The sequence below is a fragment of the Nicotiana sylvestris genome, chromosome 5 (genome assembly GCF_000393655.2).
Source record: "Nicotiana sylvestris chromosome 5, ASM39365v2, whole genome shotgun sequence".
In the NCBI taxonomy this organism is placed as follows: Eukaryota; Viridiplantae; Streptophyta; class Magnoliopsida; order Solanales; family Solanaceae; genus Nicotiana; species Nicotiana sylvestris.
Window position 1 is genome coordinate 118,705,923 of NC_091061.1, and position 24,906 is coordinate 118,730,828.

Here is a 24,906-nt window from a genome sequence, read left to right on the forward strand (position 1 = left end):
TCACTCCTTCTTCGAGATTAAATCTGTGTGATTTTCTACTCGATATTTGAGATTAAAAAAGTCGTGACATTCTATTTATTTTTCTATTTATTTTTCGGAGATTAAAGTCTAAGTGACTTTTTATTCTTACAGATAACTGAATACTCAGTCGAGTTCCCTATAGCAAGACGCAATCCATTCCATATGAAAAATTGAATGGAAGGAAGCCCAACTTAAATATTTTAAAGTGTGGGGGTGTTTAGCTAAAACGCAAGTTCCTAAACCCAAAAGAGTAAAGACCGGACCAAAAATTATTGATTGCGTTTTCATAAGATATGCAACCAATAGTAACGCATATCGCTTTCTGGTTCTAAATCAGAAAATTCTGACATTCATATTAATACGATAATAGAATCAGATAATGCTGAATTCTTATTTATCTGTATAAAAAGAAATGTGAGCCGCTTGGTAAAAAATCTAAGCGACCTCAGGAAGAAGCAAAGAAAAGTACGTTTAATGAGGTGAATCTGAAATATAGTAAACGTTAAAGGACAACTACTTCCTTTGGATCGGATTTTCTGACATCCTTGTCGGAAAATGAGCCTCAAACGTTTAAAGAAGCAACGTCTTCCTCTGAAGCAGAATATTGGAAAAGAGACAGTCAATAGTGAGATAAAATTCATATTAAGCAATCATACTTGGGAATTGGTTGATCCTTAGTATATGGCTTCGAGGCCTTAATTTCAGTCGAGGTGGGGGAACCTAGCGCCAGATTTCGACACGCAACGGAGGAATCAAATTACGGGGCCATGAATACTAGCCTTAAACTATTGGATGAAAAACGAGAAGTTGCACTTGTTCGGATGGCTGTACAGATACAGAAGCAAATAATCAAGAGATATTACAATAAAAGAGCTAATCTTCGCAACTTCGGAATCGGAGACTTAGTTCTAAGGAAAGTCACCCTCAATACTCGAGACCCAAACGAAGGGAAACTAGGCCCGAATTGGGAAGGACCATATCAAGTCATCAGTGTCATCGGAAAGGGATTTTACAAACTTGGCATGATGGAAGGCGAACGATTGTCGAACAATTGGAATGTATCACTACTCAAACGCTATTATTGCTGAGGTATGACTCTCTCCCTTTTCCATTTGCATTTAGTACTAACTTATTGCAGGTTTTCGATCGAGGCGTTGAGGAAACTCTTCAGCACGATGGTCGTAGGTTTTAAAGCATGCGTTGCACTCTTTTTCCCTTAGATCGGTTTTTTTATCCCAAATGGGTTTTTCCGGCGAGGTTTTTAACGAGGCAACAATTATGTGCTACCTGAGGAAAATTCAACAGTATCCAAGTCTTCTTTTCAATCAACCTCGAATACTTGGGGGCATCACCCTCGTGGGTTATATTTTCAAGGAAAATACTTCATGTCAAACGGTCTCGATAGGAAAACCTTATAATGGGCCAAATGGTCGGATGAACCGTGTCCATATAGAATAGTCGAGCCCCGGTGGTAAAACATGTACGCATGTATGAATTATTCAAAGAAGCATTCTTCCTATATCAAACGCTTTGTGTCTCAAAGATATTTGCTACTATACGAGCTCCATACTTGTAATTTTGTGAGAAACGACTCAAGGGCCAAATGCAAATACACCTCGAACACTCGAGGACTGTCATCGACAGTCAATACATTCGAGTTATCTAAACTCGGATTCATAAGACCTCAAAAGAGGCACCCCTCGACACATATGCCAAGGCCATTGTACCCAGGGACTGACATTTTGAACAAGTTCAAAATGTTATCGGGGAATAAGTCCAATAGGCATACCCGAAGGCTACGGCCATATTGAAGGCTACGGCCAAAATAACGCTGCTCGGAGACATCCGAATCCCGCAATAAACAATAGTCCTTAAAACACTTTGAAAAAGCCAGTTAAAAGGCTATCCCCGACAAAACGATTAAAAAAGGGGCTTCGATAAAATTAGCTCTCGAAAAACCTTAAGAGGTATCAAATTACCTTAACACAAACGTGCTAAGGCACAAAAAGTAAAGGGGTCTCAATCGGCATCAGACCCTCAAAAAATAAACCAATGGGTAAAAAACACTTGCTAAGGCATAAAGAAATTTTTACTAAGTCTTTTAAGCCGAAAAGGGGGAAATAATAGCCATTTTTAGAGGGCATAACGGCCCGATCTAAAAGAGACTAAGGGCCAATACGCTTAGGGTTCGAGACCTTGTTCTCACCCGATCCGAACCCAGGGGTTCGATTATCCCGAGCCCAAATAAAATAATAACTTGATTGTGGCTCGGGGACTCACCATTATCTGGCACAAGCCCTTAAGGGTCTATGCCCCAAAGTTCGAACCTTATTCGAACTCGACCATGGAAACTTTAAGAAAGCCGTCTGAGACAAAGTCTCGAACACGCCGTTCAAATCATGAAACTATTTTGCAAGGCAAGAAACATCTTCATAAAAATTGAGAAGACATTCAAGGAAAATTTTCTTTTATATATTTGAAAAAAGATATGTACAAGAGACCGACAAAAGGTCTTACAAAAAAGAAAAATAAAAATACAAAAAGAAGAAAAATCCTAGCTATGCACGGGGATGGTTTCTCCCTCAGGAGCAACTTCCTTTTCAGGCCCCTCTTCATTATCAGACCCGCCGTGGCTGCCTTCATTATCATCATCGTCGTCCAAGGAGACGAGAAATCTGGCATCAACTTTGAGCGCCTTTGCTTGAGTTATCTCTTCAGTGAGGTCGAAATTCAGGCGTGGATTTCCTCGAGGGTCTCCCTCCGGGATTAGCACTTGGCCAAATCATTACTTCGTCGCTCTCGGTCGGAGGCTTCACTTAGCTCCGTTTGAGCAGCCTTATCATCCCTTAAGTAAACGACAACACTTTTACCAGCCGTGACCTTCGTCTTCTTGACCTCAGCAAGCTTGATCTCGAGCTCGTCGATCCTTTTGGCTTGGGCCAAACTTTTCTCTTTAGCACCCCGGAGTTGGGTCTCAGGCGATGCCTGTTTGTCTAAAGCAGCCTCCTTCTCCGCAGCAAGGTGGTCCATATTATCCTTCCACTGGTTACAGTCAGCCTTGACCTGATCGACCTCCCCTCGAAATAGCTCGATCCTCTCCAATTTTTGCTGCAGCTGAGACACTAAAGTATTAGCCTCCACAGTTGGGTCGAGTAGACCATACTCTTTTCAAAATGACAGTTACTTGCTTGTCTAGCTCGACCTCATTTTTACTAGCCTTGGCCAAGTCTACCCAAAGGTCCTTGATCTTCTCCTCCTTTTGACTACAAAGGAGCTTCAGGGCCTTCCCTTCATCTGAGGTCTTCTGGAGCTCGGCCTCACATTGGCTCAGGTTGGCCCTAAACTTGGTGAAAGCCTCCACAAAAAAATGATATCAGTTAGGGTAAAGGGAGAAGAAGAAAAAGAAAACTGCAACGATAAGAATTAATGCTTACTTGAGATAAAAAGGTGTTGGGCCTCTTCAAAGAGGGTAAATGCGTCGTTGAGATCGGCGGCATCATCGACCCCAATAAAGCAATCCCAGAAAGGATCTTCTTCACCGGGGACTCTGCTTAAGTCAGACATTTGCAGAGTCCGAGCCTCCCTTATGGCCTCCTCAGAATAAGCCGGTAAAGGGGGAGAGTGACCTATTGTCATGGCCCAGAGCAAATCACTAGGGGCGCTTTGTTCAGCCCTGGGGATCTCGGAACCTGTCCCCTTCTGTGTGCTTGTTGATGGCCGAGGAACAATCTCGACCTCGGGCAATTCAGAGGCTTTGCCCGCGTCTTTCTTCGAAGATTCCTCACCATGAGGTAGGGTCTCCGGTTCGGACGGCTTAGCAACTTCAACTGGCTTCCTAGCTCGGGTCACCAGCGCCGAGTTTTTGCCCTCGTCTTCTTTTTCATCATTCAGCTGGTAGACTGAGTCTATATCCACAGGAATGAGATTCCTCCTGCGTGTTCGAGTAGGACCCCATTTATCCAGGGGTCTTCGGGATTCAAAACCCTTTTCCTCTTATTATCTTTCCCCGATTTCGGAATCGGGGACTCGGTCTCTTCCCCGGGCAGGGCCGGCCTTATTCCAGAGACATCTCCAATGGCTGCATGAATAAAATTTAGGTATGAATAAAGAAACATCTCCGATAAAGGGGAAAACATCAAAAACTTACAAGAAGAATTTACTGTGGTGTTTGGCTTCCCATCTACCCCTCGCCAGGTCATGCCAGCGGCGCTCGTCATACGAGGAGGTCGCAACTAGTTTCCAGACCCAGTCTTCGAGGTCGGCGACCGCATGGGGAAACAAATTCACTTATAGTTGGGGTTACATTTCTCTGGGAATGACATTTTCTCCTCTGGGATGATGTCACAGGTCCTCACTTGCACGAATCGGCTCATCCATCCCCAATCTTTATCCTCGTCGTTGCTGGCAAAGAAGGACTTGGTTGACCGGCGTTGGAGCTTGATCAACCCTCAGAAAATCTGAGGCCGATATAATCGGATAAGATGATTGAGGGTGAACTCTAGCCCCTCGGCGTTGCTGGAGAAATAACAGAGCATAATTACTATGCGCCAGAAAGAAGGGTGGATCTGGCCGAGGGTGACCTGATACCTCTTGCAGAAGTCGATCATGATTGGGTTGATGGGACCCAACGTGTAGCTGTAAGTGTAAACACTTAGGAACCCCTCCACTTGAGTGGTGATGCTCTCATCGGGGGTGGGGATCTGTACCACGACCTCATCCTCCCCAGCCACAATCCCTCTTCATGTCCTCTAGGTGCTTCTCCATTATCGAGCAAATATACCTCGATACATGCTCACATCGGCCAGGAATCTCGGGGGGATTTTCAACTTTGAAGTCTTTCTTTATGACATATGGGCCGGGAATAATCTCATGAAAGGCCGACGTTTTATCTCCGGTCGGTGGGGAAGTGGATGAGGAAGCTTTCTCCTTTAGAGGAACGGTTTTGGAAGTTTTCACCATTGATTCAGGTTAGAAGAATCGGGTATGCCCGATTTCGTAGGCTTGAGGAATCGCTTCGAGGTTCAAAATGGACCGAGCTCGAGCCCGATGGCGGAGTACAAGACTTGAAGATCGAAGTGCTCGATGAACACCGAGGCCGAGTATGACCAACCTCGAGATAGTACCGTTATGGTTTTATAACAGAAAGAGCGAGATTCCCACAACAGCCCTAAGATCACAACGTAAATTCCGGAACGAATTTGTACTAGGCTGTTAGACACTTGTCCAATTAGATTTCCTACTAAAAATAGAGTTGTACCTTATTTAGGAATCCCTTATTATATAAAGGGGAGCCCATTCATTTGTAACACACGATTTATTGAAAAAAGAATATACATTCTTCACTTTCTTGCTTATTATTCATCAGAGTTGCCTTATAATTTTGTTGTTCTTGTTAACCTACCTCGGGGCTACCATAACTCGAGGTCAAGACTTGGCTTGCACACTGGTTTGACTTGCTTTGTCTCTTCAATTTATACATTTAATTCCTTGTTTATTAATTGATATTGGACTAAATCACATATCTTTAAAATCACAATGTAAATTTAATTGTTACTCCGATAATAGGGTAAACAGTTATTCATCATTATATAACGAACTTATATAGAGAATATAATTATGTACAAAATGAAGTTATGTAATCCACCAAACGACAAATCTTCTGGCATAATGGAATACACATCCTATAAATTTTTTCCAAGAGAGTAAAAGGGAATGAAAGTGTCTTTTATTTCTTTTAGGTGTCGAAACTTGCTTCGCCATGAGTCTCTTGGGGAATTTACTTTATTTCATTAAAGAAAATTTCTATGGTTCATGCCGTTAACAATTTTGCTTCTTCTTTTTTTTTTTTAGGTCAGGTAGTTGCTTACACTGCTCAAGTCAACTTTGAAAATGAATTATTCTATTTAAATTTCCGTTTAAAATAATTATAGAACGCAATAGTAGTGTATGATCGTGAAGTTAGATGTTAATGAGGTGCAAGCTTGCACGCCTAGAATTTGAAATATTTGACTTCTATTTGAGATTGATTAGTGTCTAGGAGTGGATGCAGAGTGTGAGTTATGTGTTTATCTGAATTTAATAAATTTAGTTCAAACCTTGTATATGTATTAAGAAATTTAGTGAATAAATACAAATAATTGATTTAGAACCGAGTAAATCAAATGAGTTATGATAAACTCATAAAGTTAAAACTTAAATCCGCAGGATGCCTTTGTCCAAAGTTGTGCTTGGTTCATTATATGTTTTAAGCATTTTTGTTAAATCGCTTTGAGAGAAAAATTAAAGCACTTAAGATTACATAAAAAATATTGTATGGTAGTTGTAATTTTCCCTTTACTTTAAAATGTCATTATATTACGTGTTGAAATCTTGATTAAAGGATCACTTTAATTTGTCCCAGCTCGATATCCAAATACGACAATCGTGAGATGGATGGAGTGTTTACATGATTACTAAATTTTACTCACTACAATAATAAAGATTAAAAAACTTATTTTGTCACATTACACTAATATAATTTATCCTGCAAAACATTAGACTTTGGCATTTGGAACGTGGATAACATAATATTGAAATCCAATATTAAAAAAACTGATCATCCGTCAATCAATGTAAAATACTCCAACAAATTTGTTTAAGAGTATCTTGATGAAATTTTGGCGCACCTGATTCTTTAAAGCAAAAGGTGGCGTATAATTTGTTCATGTAAAGTGTTTATTTGAAGTCAAAGCAGTGCCAGAAATTTGTTATAACTCAATGTTGCAATAGCCGGGAAACTACCTATAAAAATATAAATAGTAAAATAGAGATTCAAAAACCCAAAAGATTTCGATTCAATTTTAGTAGTGTACTACGTGTCTACGTTATTAATATTCTTCGTCCAATTTGGGGGAGGGAGATCACGACCCGGAATTCCCCAGCTTGGGGACCGTGATGGCGCCTAACATTTCACTTACTAGGCAAGCCAATGTTAGAGGATCTTTAAGCATATTCTAATCAATTTCAATAAGTAAAATCAATTAAGCCGAAATGAAACTAAAACTGAGTGCGCAATAACATAAAGATCAATAATATCTAAGTACAACCTGAATCTAGAGTCACAAGTTCACGAGCTTCTAGAGTTTCTACATAAAGAGTTTAAAATAAGTACAACTATCTCGAATGATAAGAACCATAAATAGGGAAAAGGTGGAAGGAGACTTCAAGGTCTGCGGACGCCAGCATATCTACCTCAAGTCTCCAAAAGCAAATCTGAGTTGAAACGTCTCATGGACAGCTGAGACCAGTACCAAAATTTGCACAAGAAGTGCAGAGTATAGTATGAGTACAACCGAACCAATGTACTCCGTAAGTGTCGAGACTAACCTCGACGAGGTAGTGACAAGGCTATAACAAGACACCCACGTAAATAAACATGAGCAGATAATAATGTACGTACAACATAACAACAAATAAAGACTAAGCATGTACTATTTAGAGGGGACATGCGGAAGGGGTACAAGATACGATAAATATAGCAGGGAATGATAATAAAAAATAGTCAATAAGCCCTCAACCAGCAAAATGAATAAACACAATGAGCAACACTGCACGGCATCACCCTTCTTGCTTTTACTCTCAACTTCACTAGGAAACAATAATAACGGCACGACATCACCTTTCGTGTTTTTACGCTCACTTTCATCATAAATCAATAGACATGGCACGATATCACCCTTCGTGCATTAACTCTCAAATATGGCGCGACATCAATCTTAGTGCATTAAATATCAAACATGGCACGACATCACCCTTCGTGCATTAACACTCTTCCTTACTATGTAACAATGAACATATAACAATAGGGAGATGAAATAAACAAGGACAAACTGTGATGGCCCAAAAGGTCATCTTATTCTTTAAAACTCGATTCTGTATTTCGAGGCCTTTAAAACCTTATTTTTGTCCCTCTTCAATTTGCGTGCGCAGTCCGAGCATGTTTCTGGAAAGCTTTTATGTTGAAAGTTGATGAAAATAATAATTTTTGCCTTTAAAAGTTGATTTAGTTGACTTTGGTCAACGTTTTAAGTAAATGGATCCGAACTCGTATTTTGACTATCTCGGAGGGTCCGTGTCAAAATATGGGACTTGAGCGTATGCCCGAAATCGAATTCCGAGGTTCCTAACTCAAGATATGAATTTTTGATGAAAATTGAAAGACTAAAAATCTAATGGTTTAAAGAATTTGATTAATGTTTGAGCTTATTGATATCGGGTTCGTATTTTGATTTCGGAGTCTGGTATAGGTTTATTATGATATCTGAGACTTGTCTATTAAATTTGGTAAGAAATGGAGTTGGTTTGACGTGATTCGGACGTCCCGTTGTGAAAATAGAAATTTTAAAGTGTTCTTGAGAATTTCATTCGATTTGGTGCTAAATTCATAATTTTAGGCGTTATTTTGGCGATTTGATCGCGCGAACAAGTCCGTATGATATTTTAAGACTTGTGTGCATGTTTGGTTTGGATCCCCGAGGACTCGGGTGAGTTTCGGATAGGCTACGAGATGTTTGGACTTAGAAAAATCGGGTGTGAGAGTGTTGTATCTGGTGTCTGATGCATTGTACTTTGCCATCGCGTAGTCACTCTCACGATCGCGAAGGGGATACTTGGAGGGGAGGATTTCACTCAACGCGAATACAAGGCCAGGGTTGCGAACGCGGCGCATTGGGGTGAGTTGTTCTATGCGAACGCGGCCGGTCGATCGCGAACGCGTAACTTTAGATAGGCTGGTCAGGGGACCTGGGAAACTCTACGCGAACGTGAGCCTTGAGTCGCGAACGTGAAGGTGAGGTGGGCTAAACCTTCACGAATGCGTAGTACCTCCTGCGATCGCGTAAGTCCTTAGGAGGCTGATCTTCGCGAACGCGAAGGACACTGTCGCCCAACACTTAAAATAGAAGTAAAAAGGGGATTTGGCCATTCTTTCTCAAATTTCAAAACTAGTAGACCTAGAGGCGATTTTGAAGAGATAATTTCTTTCCCAAAACTTTGGTAAGTGATCCTAACCCAATTTCTTTCAATTTTCCATCACATTTCATGAAATTCCAACCAAAAATCTAAGATTTCCATGGTAGAATTTGGGATTTTTGGGTAGAAACAAGGGATTTAGGATTGGGGATTTAGACCTCGAATTGGGGTCGGATTCTAAAACCAATTATATATCAGGGGTTGGGGGGTGAATGGGTAAATAGATTTTGGTTTGAACCTCGGGTTTTGACCAAGTGGGTCCGTGATCGTTTTTTGACTTTTTGGAGGAAAGTTTGGGAATTCTAATTTTATGCATTGTTGTTGATTCCTTTAGGAACAATTGATGTTACTGAGTTAATTGTGGCTAGATACGAGTGGTTTAGAGGTGGATACTAAAGAAAAAGTTGTAATTGAGCATTGAGTGGCCCGCGGAGCAAGGTAAGTGTTGTGTCTAACTTTGACTCGAGGGATTAGGAATCCTTGACTTATTTTCTATATGAAATTCATGGGAGCGGTGTATAGGTGAGGTGACAAGTACCTATGCACCACCAATTTATCTGTTTTGTCTGTTTTCTCCCGTTCTTCTTATATTGTCTTTTCCTACCTTAACTGCTACATGCTTTACTTGTAATTTCTTGACTAATTGCTACTTGTTAGACATTATATCTTTTGTTGAAAGTGTTAGTTCTTTCGTAGTTTCGTTGTCTCTTATTATTGTTTGAGCTGGTTGTTGGTACTTTCAAAGAATATTATGGATTGGTCTCGCTGAGTAGTATTACTTGTGTAAAGTCTTGTATTGTATAATCTTTCTAAAGGCTTTAGTTTGAAGTTGAGCCGTTTGAAGAGTTATGTGATTTGAATTTTATAATTTCTGTACTTGCGGAGTAAATGATATTGATATGGTGGGATCGGGTTGCGCGCCGCAACATGTGTAAAAAGGGTTGATTGTGGTGAGATAAGGGTGAACTGTGATTGTGATTATTGTGATATGGTGGGATCGGGTTGCACGCCGTAACATGTGTAATAAGGGTGGATTGTTGTGAAATAAGGGTGAACTCTGATTGTGATTATTGTGATATGGTGGGATCAGGTTGCACGCCGCAATAATCTTTATGCTTATGTTTTTCTTTGACTGTGTTAGCTGAACGGTAGTCTTAAACTGTACTTAAGGATTGGTTATAGCTGAACACTGATGATATATTTCGAGAATTTTATTCATTCCTTGCAAGTTACTGCTTTATTTTATCCCGCCCTTCTTTCTGCTTTTATTACACAATGTATATAGTTTATATTGTAAATTCCCCGTCATAGCCTCGTCACTACCTCGTCGAGGTTAGGCTCGACACTTACCAGTACACAGGGTCGGTTGTACTGATACTGTACTGTGAACTATCTGTGTAGATTTTGGAGCAGGTAGTAGATGATCGAGAGGTTGGTTGCAGATATTTACAACTAGGAGACCCAAGGTAGTCCTGCTGGCGTCCGCAGGCCCTGGCGTCCCCTTCAATGCTCCTACATTTACTATTTTTACTTCCCTTCATAAATAGTTGTATCTTCTTTCGAACAAATATTTATAGAAAATCTTAGTGTGTTCGTGGATTGTGACACTGGATTCTGGGTGGTAATAGTAAAAGTACTGGTTATAGTATATAAACAAAGAGGCTAATTACTTACTTCCACATTTATTTTTACTAGTTTTAGCTTGTTTATTATTAATCACTAAGACGTAAAGGATTTGGCTAATTAAAACTATAATGTTGGATTGCCTAGCAAGTGTGATGTTAGGCTCCATCACGGTTCCGATGGTGGGGATTCCGGGTCGTGACAAGTTGGTATCAGAGCACTAGGTTTTCTAGGTCTCATAATTCACGAACAAGCTTAGTAGAGTCTGAGGGATCGGTACAGAGACATCTGTGCTTATCCCCCAAAGGCTACAGAGTCTAGGAAAATTTCACTTCTATTCTTCTCTGTCGTGCGATTTTGTTCTCGCAATGCTAATTGAACTTTCTACTCTTGTTCCTTCGCAGATGGTGAGAACACATATCACTTTATCAGTTGAGTAGCAGCCATAGCCCCCAGTGGCAGCTCCTACAAGGGGTAGAGGACGAGGCTGAGGCCGTGCCAGAGGCCGAGGCAGGGCCAGGGCTTAGCCTAGTGCTCGAGTAGTAGCACCAACGGCGAAACCTCAGGTAAAGTTTGATGAGGCTCCAGCCCAGACCGTTCCAGCAGGGCCAACTCAGGTTCTAGAGGGGTTCATTGCTACCCCGATACTTCAGGATGCTTTGGTCCATCTAGTGGGCCTCATGGAGAGTGTGGCATAGGCCGACACATTCCCTGTAGCACCAGCTGTCTCTCAGGCTGGGGGAGGAACACAGACTCCCACTTCCCACACTCCGGAGCATATGGCTCCTTAGTTTCAGACTCCAACAGCTCAGCCCGTTGGGGTAGTTCCGCCAGGTGTTGCAGCACAGACCGATGATGGATCGGCTATGTCTTCTGAGGCTTTGTGAAGATTGGATAGGTTTACCAAGCTTTTCCCGGTTCACTATAGCGGTGTATCTTTAGAGGATATCCAGGATTATCTGGACAGCTATCACGAGGTGTTACAGAACATGGGGATAGTGGAGACTAATGGGATCGACGTTGCTACATTTCGTCTGTCGGGATCCGCTAAGAAATGTTGGCCAGAAGAGCTGGGTCACCTGCTCTTACATGGGACCAGTTCTCTCAGTTATTTCTTGAGAAGTTCCTTCCTATCACTCAGAGAGAGGACTATCGGAGGCAGTTCGAGCGTTTGCAGCAGGGTTCTATGACTGTCAGTCAGTACGAGACTCGATTTGTGGATCTGTCTTGTCATGTTATTCTCCTGCTTCCTACCGAAAGAGAGAGAGAGAGAGGGTGACGAAGTTTATTGAGGGACTTGCTCAGCCTATCAGATTACAGATGGCTAAGGAGATTGGGAGTGAGATTTCTTTCCAGGATGCAGCCAATGTTGCCAAGCGAGTTGAGATGGTTTTAGCATAGGGGAGTGGTCAGGGGTCTGACAAAAGGCCGCATCACTCTGGTAGATTTAGTGGGGCCTCATTTGGAGGTTGAGGTACTTTTGGTAGAGGCCATCCTCCCAGGCTGTTTCATTCAGCACTCCAGGCAGCCCATGGTACTTCAGGTGGTCGTGGTCCTCACATGCATTATTCGGATCAGCTAGCCTACAATGCACCACCAGCTCCTATTAGTGCACTTCCTATTCAGAGTTATTACCGTGTTCAACCGGCCCATCCGGGTCAGTCTCAGTTTCCACGACCACATTATTAGGATGGATGTTTCGAGAGTAGTAGTTATGGGCATATCAGGAGGACCTGTCTGAGATTATTGGGCGTTCCACCATAGCAGTAGAGTTCTCGTGCCATGATTCCAGCACTAGGTGCGTTAGCACCCGCTCAGCCAGCTAGAGGTAGGGGTTAGATAGCCAGAAGTAGAGGTCAAGCCGCTAGAGGTTGAGGTTAGGCTAGAAGTAGAGGTCAGGCCGCTAGAGGTAGAGGCTAGCTAGTAGGAGGCCATCCTAGAGATATGGTTCAGAGTGGTGGGGCCCAGCCCCGATGTTATGCTTTTGCAGCCAGGCCTGACACTAAGTCATGTAATGTTGTTATCACAGGTACCGTTTCAGTTTGCAGTAGAGATGCTTCAGTTCTATTTGATCTAGGGTCTACATACTCCTATATGTCATCTTACTTTGCTTCATATTGTTTGTGCCCCATGATTCCTTAAGTGCTCATGTATGTCCACACCTGTAGGGGATTCTATTGTTGTAGATCGTGTCTATCGTTTGTATGTGGTTATTATTGGGGGTCTTGAGACTAGTGTAGATCTCCTACTCCTCGATATGGTCGATTTTGATGTCATTTTAGGGATGGATTGGCTGTCACCTTATCATGCTGTATTGGATTGCCACGCCAAGACAGTGACCTTAGCCTTGTCGAGGTTGCCTTGATTAGAGTGGAGGGGGACTCCTGGTCATTCTACCAATAGGGTTATCTATTATATGAAGGCTCGACGTATGTTCGAGAAGGGGTGTCTAGATTATTTGGCTTATGTCCACGACTCTAGTGCGAAGGTTCCTTCCATGGATTCGGTACCAGTTGTTCGAGAGTTTCCAGAGGTATTTCTTGCAGATCTGCCGAGGATGCCACCCAACAGGGATATTGACTTCTGTATTAATTTGGTTCCGGGCACTCAGCCTGTTTCTATTCTGCCATATCGTATGGCCCCGCCAAAGTTGAAAGAGTTGAAGGAGAAGTTGCAAGATTTGCTTGATAAGAGCTTTATTAGACCTAGTATCTCGCCTTGGGGTGCGCTTGTGTTGTCTATGTAAAGAAAAATGATGGATCAATGAGGATGTGCATAGATTACCGTAGTTGAACAAAGTCACCATCAAGAACAAATATCCATTACCGAGGATTGACGACATATTTGATCAACTTCAGGGTGCCAAGGTGTTTTCGAAGATCGATTTGAGGTCTGACTACCATCAATTGATATTAGGGCATCCGATGTCCCTAAGACAGCTTTTCAGACTCAGTTCGGGCATTATGAGTTTCTAGTGATGTCATTCGGGCTGACAAATGCCCCAACAGTATTCATGGATTTGATGAACCGGGTGTTCAAACCTTATTTGGATTCCTTTGTGATTGTTTTTATTGATTGTAGACTTATGATTTTTGACCTTCCCTAAGATTTTTCATATTTTAGCACGTAAATATTTAATTTAGGCCTAATACAGCTAGTTCAACTTATTTTCACTCTTTTACTCTATTTTATTACAAGAAAACGAAAATTACAAAAAATAGGTTTATTAATGTTTTGTAGTTATTTTTAATCTTGAGAAAAATACCAAAAAATAGTTTTGTTTTAATGGTCAGTCTTATTTTAATAATTATTTTTGCTTAAGTAGAGCTAATTAATATTTTTGATAATATTTTTAGTTAATTAAGCTAATTTTAAGTATATTTAGTTATAAAGGCCCAAGTTTCTAGCCCATTTCTTAAGGTCAATATCCAATACCCATTAAGCTAATCCTAGGGACCCTTCTAGACTCTTCTTGGGAATAAAAAATAAATAAAAAACCCTAAGGACTAATTGGCAAAATACACAAAGAATACACATTAGACCTAGACCTATGTAATGCCTATCAGCTAAAAGAAAGAGAGAAAGAACGCCTAAAAAGGGAGACACTGAAAAATCAGGCGGCTGAACAACAAGATGACCCCCTCCCTGTACTCCATTGTCAACACACCCCATCAACTTCTCCTTCATTGTTCAATGTTGAACCAGCAAAAATACAATAAAAATTAGACCTAGGGAAGAAAAAGAAACAACAGCTCCTTCTTAGAACAAATGCGGAGCCTAAGACCTGGACATATACAGGCAGCCGCAATACACGACCACCCCACCCCCGTCATCGTTTTCTTCAATCGCCTCCCCCGCCGGTTCTCTCCAACGTCGACAGCCTTGTGACCTTCACGACCTGCAACCTTCCAAGATCCCTCCCCACCATGGACTGATCTTCCTCAGTCGCTGAACACCCAAAACACCTCCCCCATCGACGCTCCTCTTCTTCAACCTCATAGAGTCCAATTTGAAGTCCGTTCGTTGAGTTGTTCGGAGTTGAGCTCCGTTCGTCAAGTTCGTCGAGATCCGATCAAGGTTCAACCGTGTTTTGCTATTGCTGGATGAGCTTGTGCTGAGGTTCTGTACTAATTCAATATTTAGAAAGGAATTGTTTCTATTAAAAGGTCACACTCTAACTTTACTTATCTTTCTAATTGCTGGATCTGGTTTCATGGTTCTTTGAATTTTTTGTTTAATTTTGCTTGTTTCCGTTTTACTGCTTATAAGATAGTACTTTGGGATTTCATGAATACTTAAGGGAGTGGGATGTGAGTCAAAAGTGAAGGTCTAGTGTTGTCTAGTTGGTAGCAGTATTTCTCTCTATCACCCAAACTAGAAAGCAATTCTTTGACAATTTGTTGCTTAGCTGCGCTGGCCCATTGAATTTGATTTGGTTTGCGCATCATTGTCTTGACTCTTCAGTAAACATGAAAGGGAAAAGTTAGAGTTTGGAATATTTAATTTGGTTGATATGCATGCTTGTTTAATCACAGTGAACATGGCCTTGTTTCCTTGTTGTTAGCTCTATTTTCGCATATTGAGATAATATGGCTCTTCTCTTGGTGGTGTTAACGAGCCGCTAATTTAATTTAGGTTCGTATAGTTCAAGGTGCGCCATCCATAATTTAATCATTCAGGGCCCTCACAAATATTATAGTTTATCTATTAAAAATAAACTACGTAGTTGCTTTAGGTGCGCTATTTTTAAAAATTACTTTCTTAAATTCGGGTGTGCATTTTATATGACTCAAATCCAAATCTCAACAATGTTAAATAAAATGTGTCATAGACCGCGGGTGCATTTATGTGACGTGGTTCAAGATGTGTTTTAGATGACGTTGAATCTTTCTAAAAATATTTAAATAAAAACGGTTATAAAGTTAAAATTGAACCATAGGTTAAAACATGTATCAAAATCAAGTAAATAGGCCAAATATAACAGTTGAGCGACCGTGCTAGAACCACAGAATCCGGGAATGCCTAATACCTTCTCCCGGGTTAACAACATTCGTTACCCAGATTTCTGTGTTCGCAGACTGTAAAACAAAGTCAATCTTTTCCTCGATTCGGGATTTGAACCGATGACTTGGGACACCATAAATTATTCCAAGTGGTGACTCTGAATCATTAAATGAATAAATTCCATTTCGATTGTCACTTTAAGTTGGAAAAAACTCCCTTATACCCCTTCCGGTGGTGTAAGAAAAAGGAGGTGTGACAGCTCTGGCGACTCTGCTGGAGACAAGAACCCAGAACTTCTGGTTTAGGACAGGTGTACCCAAAAATAAAAGACCATCCTGATGCATCCTAATGTGCTACATGCTGCAATCTTCAAGGGTAAAAGGGTCATTTGGCAGACCAATGATAGTTGAGGGCAAATGAAAAAGAAAAAAAGGAAAAAAGAGAGGGTGAAGTGTGAAAAATAAAGCAAGTAGGGCCCGATTATGTTTTCTGTCACGTTTTTGTTAAAAAAAAATGAAGACCCAAAAAAGGAGATTTTGCACTTTCCCCTCATTTTTCAAAAAAAAAAAAAACAAAAAAATATATTTTCTCTAAATTAATTTTTTTTAATTCTCGCCCGTATCCAATCTGCCCGAACTACGCATACCTGATTCTCGTATTTTGGGGCGTGATACGTAGGCAACCCGCATAGGGTCCGATCTTCCTAGTGAGTTTAGGTTCTTAGCTTCGCGGGGTCCTAGCCAAATCTTGCATTTTAGCCAGTTTTAGCCACATAGGTTAATTTTAGAAAAATAGTCACAATCATGTCTTGCATGTGTCCAACAGGAAAGGTTATTGTCTCACATAGTGTTTTAGGTCTTTAATTTTATTAGTCTAATTTTCTCATACAAGTGTGGATTTACTTATCGGAGTTTGAGCATGACAGAGCCCCAGGACCATCTAGTCAGGATCGCTCATCCAGGAGTGGATTAAAAGGAGATTTTCTTTTCTTTTTTATGCTTTGAGTATGTTGTTCTTTTTTATGTCGTCTTTAACTTCTAGCTTTGTACAGTAATGTCGATTCTCTTGGTATTGTGTTGCCTATTTTCTATTGAAAAAAAAGATGTGTAATAAGTCAAAATTCAAAAAAGATTTTGCGTTTTTATGTTTTCTTTAGAATACTAACTCTAGAAGTAAAAAAAACGTACTTTATCTTTATCTTTAAAGTTTCTTTCTTAGGTAATCAAAACCGAAATTCAAAAAAAAATATTTTTTATTTTGTTCATTTCTCGTTTCGAAGTCTTTCTTCAGGGATATCAAATGAAAATTCGAAATATTTTTATTTGTTGTTTGGACTTCATTTCAGAAAAAAAGAATCAAAGAATATTCTTCTCTTGTAGGATTTTTCCTTAATAATTTCCCATAGAGTGTTTGTTTCAAAAAAAAAAAAATATGCTCGTTAAGCTTGAGTTTAGGATAGGTCAAAGAACACGGAGTCTAGAAAATTCAAAAAAAGATTTGCTTCTTTTATTTCTCTTTTCTCATCAGAGTAGTCACTAAGGTAAAAAGAAAAGAAAAAGAAAAAGAAAAAGAGAACGTCAGTTTGTTTCTTTTATTCCTGATCTTCCAGAACTACGCAAAGATCTGATTCATGCAGGGTCATGATACGTAGACAACCTACATAGGGTTCGATGGAATCATTTTTTTTATTATTAAAAGAAAAGAAAAAAAAAAGAAAAAAGAAGAAGAAGAAAATGATGGTGAAATTATGAGAGGTAAGAAATGAGAGGAAAGAAAAGAGCGATAATCAGAAAGAATAAAGGGGAAAGAAAGCGAGCAAGCTAAGAAGTGCGAGGAAAGAATAGAAAAGAGAAGATTCAAATGGACAAACTGGGATGATGCCAAGTGACCTTATGACCCTCGAAGTCATTCTAGAACCATTAATTGTTGCTAGGTGCATTACACGTAATGTGATATTTTTGCTGTTGAATGCCCTAACGCTAATGGGATACCCCCATTTTGTTCCTTTTGATATCTTCATAGCAAAAAGGTGGCTGGTTTGTGGTTCTCGAAGTAGTAACTCCTCTCCATAACATAAAGTCAAAAGGCAATGGCAGAAAACAACAAGATTGGGTTGGTTGATACCGGTGCCCGAAAGCAGTTGGTTGAACAGGACACTGGTTTGGCTGATGAGGTAAGGATGTTAAGACAACACATGACAGACATGTATCAGACCTGGATGACTGGGAAAGCACCACCCTCGCCACCACCTGGCTGCTTAGATGATACCCTTACCCAAACTCCGGTCATAGTGCCAGATGATTCCCCGTACTCTCCAGATCCACCCGTTTATCACAGCTTTCCCAACCACCCAGTAGCTCTATCACTCATCCTCCAATTACCTCTCCCCAAAATTGTCGTCCTGTCATATCCGTTATTCCCAACAATGAATACCCACTCAAAGCTCATGATGCCTAATATTACCCCTCAAAGGTTGCACACAAGGTTCCTGACTCATACATGAAGAGCCCTCGGGATGAGCTTCATGCTGAAAATGGAAAGGTTACAGGAAAAGAAGGGCGAGATGAGATATCCGGTAAGCTGAAAAGCATAGAACAATATTTAAAGAACATGCAAGGGATGGGAGACCAGGTTAGCATGTCTTACAAAGAGTTGTGTATGTTCCCCGACGTTCGCCTGCCCGCGGGGTTTAAAGTGCCAAAGTTTAACTTGTATGATGGGGGTGGAGATCCGGTAGCCCATCTGAGGGGTTATTGCAATGAAATGAGAAGTGTTGGCGAGAAAGATGATTTATTGATGGCGTATTTCAGTAAGAGCTTGACTGGGGCAGCTTTGGAATGGCATAATCGTCAAGATGTCGGTAAGTGGCATATATTGGGCGACATGGCTCAAGATTTTGTGCGACACTTTCAGTACAATATAGACATTGTCCCAGACCGCTCCTCCTTATCTCAGATGGAAAAGAAACCCAAGGAAAGTTTTAGGGATTTTTGGCTCAGATGGAACGAACAAGTTGCTCGGGACAGTCCTCCCATTTATAGAAAAAATGTTGCTGAGCCCCGCCGACGACATGGTCCAGTGGTCGTTCTTGCTAAACGCTTTCAGCCTCAATATCGACCCCGCGAATATCCTTGTAATCCTCCCCACTGCTACTTCTCTCCACAGAACCCCCAAAATCGTACATCACTTCCCCGATACCCCGTCCACAATGCAACACCATATGCTCCACATCCCTGAGGCCCGCGATGACCCACATCACTTCCACAAATGTCTCACCCTCCCCCTCAGACATATCAACCACCTGCCCGCGAGTTTAAAATGAAAAGACTACTGAAAAAAGAAAATGCTTTCACACCCATCGGAGAATCCTATACAAGCTTGTAGGAAAAGTTAAAGCATTCTGGCCTGATTGAGCCGCTCCTGGGCTATACTCCAGACCCATATGCAAAAGGCTTTGATCCTGCTGTACGATGCAAGTACCACTCTAATGTCCAAGGGCATAACATTGAAGATTGTCGCTCTTTGAAAAGGGAAATAGAAAGAATGATTCAAGAAGGGGTAATTGTGACCTTGCTCGGGTCGGGCATTCGTAGAGCTTGAGTGTCCTTTATTGCCTCCTCGGAATAAGATGGCAGAGGGGGGAGTGACCTATTTTCATGGCCCCAAACTCGTCGTTCGAGGTGCTCTGATTAGTTTCGGTATTCTCGTTCCCTGCCCCCTTCGGTGTACTTGTCGAAGGCGGGGGAATAATCTCAATATTAGGGGACTGTGTCACTGCATTCCTCCACTTCTCAGTCCTAGTTTAGGAGTAATATTTCTCAATTAGACTTTTATGTTGGACATATTTACTTTAATTATGTTTCTTTTTAATCTAAGGAGCTTTTATTTCAATATAGTTTTAATATTAGTTTTATGATCAATGGTGAATATTAGTTTTATCATCTCCCCACGAGTTCATACCTATCAAAAGTTCCAAAATACGACCACAAATGGCCCCTCAAATCATCAAGTATAGGCCCGTTCTCAAAACCAGTGAAAGATATGTGAAATTCTTTAACTCAAACGTAGTTTCATGAAAAGCCTTTTTCAATAATTAAGCAGGTAATTGACAGTCAATTATCAAAAGTAAACACATAAAGGTTCGCCCCTCGAGCACAATATCAACAAATCCGCCCCTCGGGCAACATCTCAGAACAAAACTAGCCCCTCGGGCAATCATATAGAACAATACCAGCCTTTCGGGCTCAATCTCACATCACAATGGGTACCCGTGCTCACTGGAGTGTACAGACTCCTAGAGGGGCCCCTTACGACACCATTGGGGTGACTCACAAGGAGAACTGTTACCACATTTGCATTATCCTTCGGAAATGTTAGCTAATGGTAATAATCCATCTACCCATTGGGGAAACTAGGGCTTGGTATTGGAGACCTATACTTGAGGATTTGAGGGGCCATTTGTGGTCGGATTTTGGAACTTTTGATAGGTATGAACTCGTGGGGAGATGAGGAATCTATTGATATAAATTTTATCGAATTCCGAGAAGTGGGCTCGGGGGTCGGGTTTTGGTTAATTTCGGGATTTATGCTATAACTTGATTATTTTTGCATGGGCTTCGTTCCCTTAGCATATTTTGACGTTGTGATTCTGATTTTGGATAGATTCGACGCGAGTTGAGGCCTATTCGAGGGGAAAAGGCAACACGCATTCGATAAAAAACTCAACCAAACCACGTCCGAATGACCTGAAATTTTGCACACATATCCCAAATCACCTAACGAAGCTACAACAACTCTCGGAATTCCATTCCGACTCCCGAGGAAAAATTTGATACTGATTAGCCTGAGATATGTACGCTACGAGATGGCTTGATTGATATGAGGCCGAGGGCCTGTAGCTAATTTAGGCTTGAAATGCCGAAAGGTCGAATTTTGAAGTTTCCGGTTCGATAGTGAGATTTTGATCCGAGGGTCAGAATGGAATTCCAGAAGTTGAAGTAGCTCCTTAGTGTTGAATGTGACGTGTGTGCAAAATTTCAGGTCATTCGGACGAGGTTTGGTAGACTTTTTGGATCGAAAGCGTATTTTTAGAGTTTTGGAATATTTAGGCTTGAAGCACCAGTATTAGAGCCAACACCCCCCATTCCGACCAGTCCAAACCAAAATAAGAATAAGAGTCACAACCACCTATTTTTCTGACCCAGTCGAGTACTAGTTCTCATCGGAGTCACAAAACGTCGACTCCCAAAAAGTTTATGGTTGTGAGCTCTCCTTCTGCCTCGCCTAAAGATTTGATCGAACATGGTACTATAAATCAAGAAGAAAATCCGGCCGAGTGTGTCACTGTGGGGCGCACCGTTCTTGTTTGTAAGAAAGAAAGATGGGTCGCTGTCACACCTCCTTTCCGCACCCGGGAGGGTGCAAGGGAGTTTTTTCCAATTAAAGGACAATCGAAACGGGATTGGTTTAATTATTTCAGAGTCTCCACTTGGGAGATTTAGGGTGTCCCAAGTCACCAATTTTAATCCCGAATCGAGGAAAATAATGACTCTATATTACAGTCTGCGTACCAGAAATCTGGATAAGGAATTCTGTTAACCCGGGAGAAGGTGTTAGGCATTCCCGAGTTCCGTGGTTCTAGCACGGTCGCTCAACTGTTATATTCGGCTTATTTATCTGATTTTTAATACAATTATGAACCATGTGCAAATTTTATCTTTTACCGCTTTATTATTATAATTATTATTTTTTAGGAATGTGAACATCGCTTAAAACATATCTTTGGATTGTGTCACATGAAATGCACCCACAATACGAAACATATTTTATTTGATGTTTTAGGATTTAGATTTGGGTCGCATGAAATGCGCATCCGAGTTTAAGAAGGTAAAATTAATTAAGACGTGCCTAAAGCAACTAGCGTATTGTTGTTTTGGGTAAGGCCGAAAAATTCGCTAAATGGCCTGTCCCGAATTCTAAGTGTTTTAATATATATACAGTTAGAGGGCCCCGAGGCTGTGCATATTTTTGTTTGACGAGGCTCGTCTCGTTCTACTTTTAAAAGGAATTCGCGACGTCATGGACATGCCTCTCGAACCACGTCACAATCAATGTACCCGTGATTAGAAATACATTTCGAATCCGTCGAGATTTGGATTTGGGTCACATAAATGTGCACCCGAGTTTAAGAAGGTAAGGTTTATTAAAGCGTATCCTAAAGAGACTAACGTGTTGTTATTTTAGGAGGGTTGTGAGATTTGCTAAGCAACCCGTCCTGGAAACTAAATGCTTCAATAATATACATTTAACAAGGGCCCCGCATTTGCACGTTTTGTTTATTTTCATCGAGGCTCATCTCGTTCTTATTTTAAAAGGATGTCCTATAGCAGCTACGTTTCTTGTCGTGTTTGTCTCTATCAATTGAAATCAGTAGATAATCCTAATTAATTACTTGCTTGCAAGTTGTTTGTAACGGAATTCGGAAATGCTAAAAAAAATATCAGGACCGAAGCTGCGTGCACAGTCGGCCGAACAAATAATCATGGGCCCAAATCCAACCCATGCGTGATAGGCCAGACCTGGGCCACTGCTTGTTCGATGCGGGCCTACTTGGTTTGCTTCGATTTGGGCTCGACCTTCATGAGGTTGAGGCCCTGAACGGGTTCTTTGTTCTACAAATGAGTTTATCAATTTATATGTGACAATCTGACAAAAGAGGAAAATACCTTAATTAAAATGGATAGTTTTCCTATTTGACCTACGTTAGAGAATATACTACATCATCAGACTAAGTTTAAAATACAACTTATTGCAATGGAAATATTTTCACTTAACAGCATACGTATATGACTAGCATTCACTTACCTACATTGATATACTAAGCATGTAGGCTACTTCTGTTATCCAAACGAAAATGTAACTATTACATACTGCATGACATTTAATACAACAGTCCATGTATATATAAAAACAATCTGCAGGTCATCTCTTTTGCATTCATGCTCAAACTCTCAGTTACATTGGTGGTATCAATTGTGTACCTGGTAAGGAAAGGAAAGGAAGAAGGAGAGTGATCAGTTGAGTAGTATGCAACGAATACAGCAGCAGCAGACACACAGCAACAACACAGCAACAACCAACTAAACCAAGTGTTTTCCACAGCCACAGACAACCAACAATGTCTCCCAGAATACAAGGACTAGCAGATAGTCGAGTACCAAGCCAGTAATCCCAGGAAAGAGTAAGGAAATAACAGCAGTAACTGAGGGTTCAAATGCAGTAAAACCAACAGTTCAACAACAAACAACTCAGTCAATGCAAGCAACAGAACTTGGCCAGGACAGCTTGACCAATATGCACTCTTATACAACCTTCAGGCAGTGTTTGGTTACAATGTCTATTGAAAACTACCTTGTGTTTATACTGTTGTGATTTGGGACTCACTAGACCTCTTTTCAGACTAAAGTTTTTTCTCTTTCAGCCTTTTGTTTTGTTTTTCTTTTCTGAAGACTCCAAAGTCCACCCCTTTTAAGTTCTCAAATGGCCTATTTATAAGCCAAATGACTCGGTGCAGCTAGGCTGCCCTCATGCTGCAACTTGCAGCCTGCCCATACCCTGTTAAACCCATGCTTGAGCATCTCTTGATGCCAGCCATTTGCTCCCCACGCCTGGTTTATTCTTTAATCCAGGATTATGGGCTTATTTTAGTATTCCTTTTAAACCCATGCCCTCATGTTTTGTTCCCCATTGTCACTAGGTTAATCATATTTTAATTACCACTTGACATATTCTGAAATTATCCCCTAATCAGACCCTGTCTTATGCCAAGATTACCCTTATACCTTGCATATTACTGTATTACCCTAACTCTTAATAGTTAGTATATAAACCTTTCTGATTTCAGCCAATACCTGAATACTAGCTAATTAAACTCAAACTGCTTTCAGGCTGATTTGTTAGATCCCTAAAGCTAATTGCCAATTCTCTGCCTGAGTTCAAGCAATGATTCAAACTTTAAGCAAACAGGGGTGACAATCAAATGGTATGAGTTGGCCACATTGGGAGCCAGGCCTGACCAACTCACAACCAATTGATCCAATATGCAATCAAGGGTGTAAACTATAATCGACGTGCTCCTATATCAGGCTTACAAACAACATCATAAAATAAAAGAAACAGGCACAGTAATCGTACTGAAATGTAGACTCCTGATTTTTCAATCTTTCAAGTGAATCCAGTTGACGACACTTATTTAGATGACTACACAAACTATAATATACAGCAAAAAACCAATAAAACCAACAAACAAACTCATCATTAACTTAAAACGGACACAAACATGGATAGATGAGTCACAAAACAAAACAAACCAGAACATGAACGACAGATAGATTTTAGGAGGACAAAAGAAAAAAGAAAAATACCTCAGGGGAATGAAACTAAGATCGACACAAGCTCGAACTTGGGCCAGGTTATTTGGGGTCTAATGGAATTTAACCGAAGTGTTCTCAACTGAGAACACTTTGGTAAAAGTCTGCTAGACCCTGATCCTGCCACTGATTCGAACAAAACCCATAGATCTGAATCCTAGGGCTCTTGAGGTTCGATTTGGGAACCGTTCAATTCCAGTCAGATTCGAACGGAACCAAAGCCACTCAGGGGGTGAGGGAGGTCAGGAGGGGCTGTGGTGTGAGTTTGGGGTCAATCGGTGTAGATCTAATTTTTGCTCGAATCTTCGTTTGAAGATTCGAGAAGCTACGGGTTGATTCGAGGTGAGCGGTTAACGGATTTATGTTCAGGGTGGCTGGGTGCATCGGGGATGTTATTTTGGTGGTCATCGGAACTGTAGTTACCGGGCTCATGGGGGAAAAACCTAGGCTGCTAGGGGTTTGAGAGGAAAGGGGTCCTGGGGAAGATGGTGAACAGTGGCTGAAGGGGGGTGTGGCTTGGGGCGTGGGGTAAGGGGTCAGGTTTATATACGGGGAGGGTGACTCAATCCTGGCCGTTGGATTGATCACAATTGATGGTCAGGATTGGGGAGGCTTATCAATACGGTGCCGTTTTGGTTAAGTAGGGGGTCGGTTAAAATGGGAGTGGGTCGGGTCACGAGGGCTAATAAGGGCCATCGGATCACTGGAAATGAACGACTCAGATTAATCATCCCTGAAACGACGTAGTTTTGGTGTTGAACTACGTCGTTTTGATGGCCTGGGGAATGGGTCGCTTGGGCTGCTGATTTGGGCTGCTTTT

General features: G+C 41.1%; 1 long non-coding RNA gene across 1 annotated transcript; it reads left to right on the forward strand.

Moving 5' to 3' along the window:
- Positions 1-14,078: 14,078 nt before the first annotated feature.
- LOC138891108 (uncharacterized) lies at positions 14,079-23,136 on the forward strand. The gene is made up of 2 exons (XR_011407420.1): positions 14,079-14,819; positions 22,638-23,136. It is a non-coding gene; the product is annotated as an uncharacterized lncRNA (long non-coding RNA).
- The last annotated feature ends 1,770 nt before the right edge of the window (positions 23,137-24,906 follow it).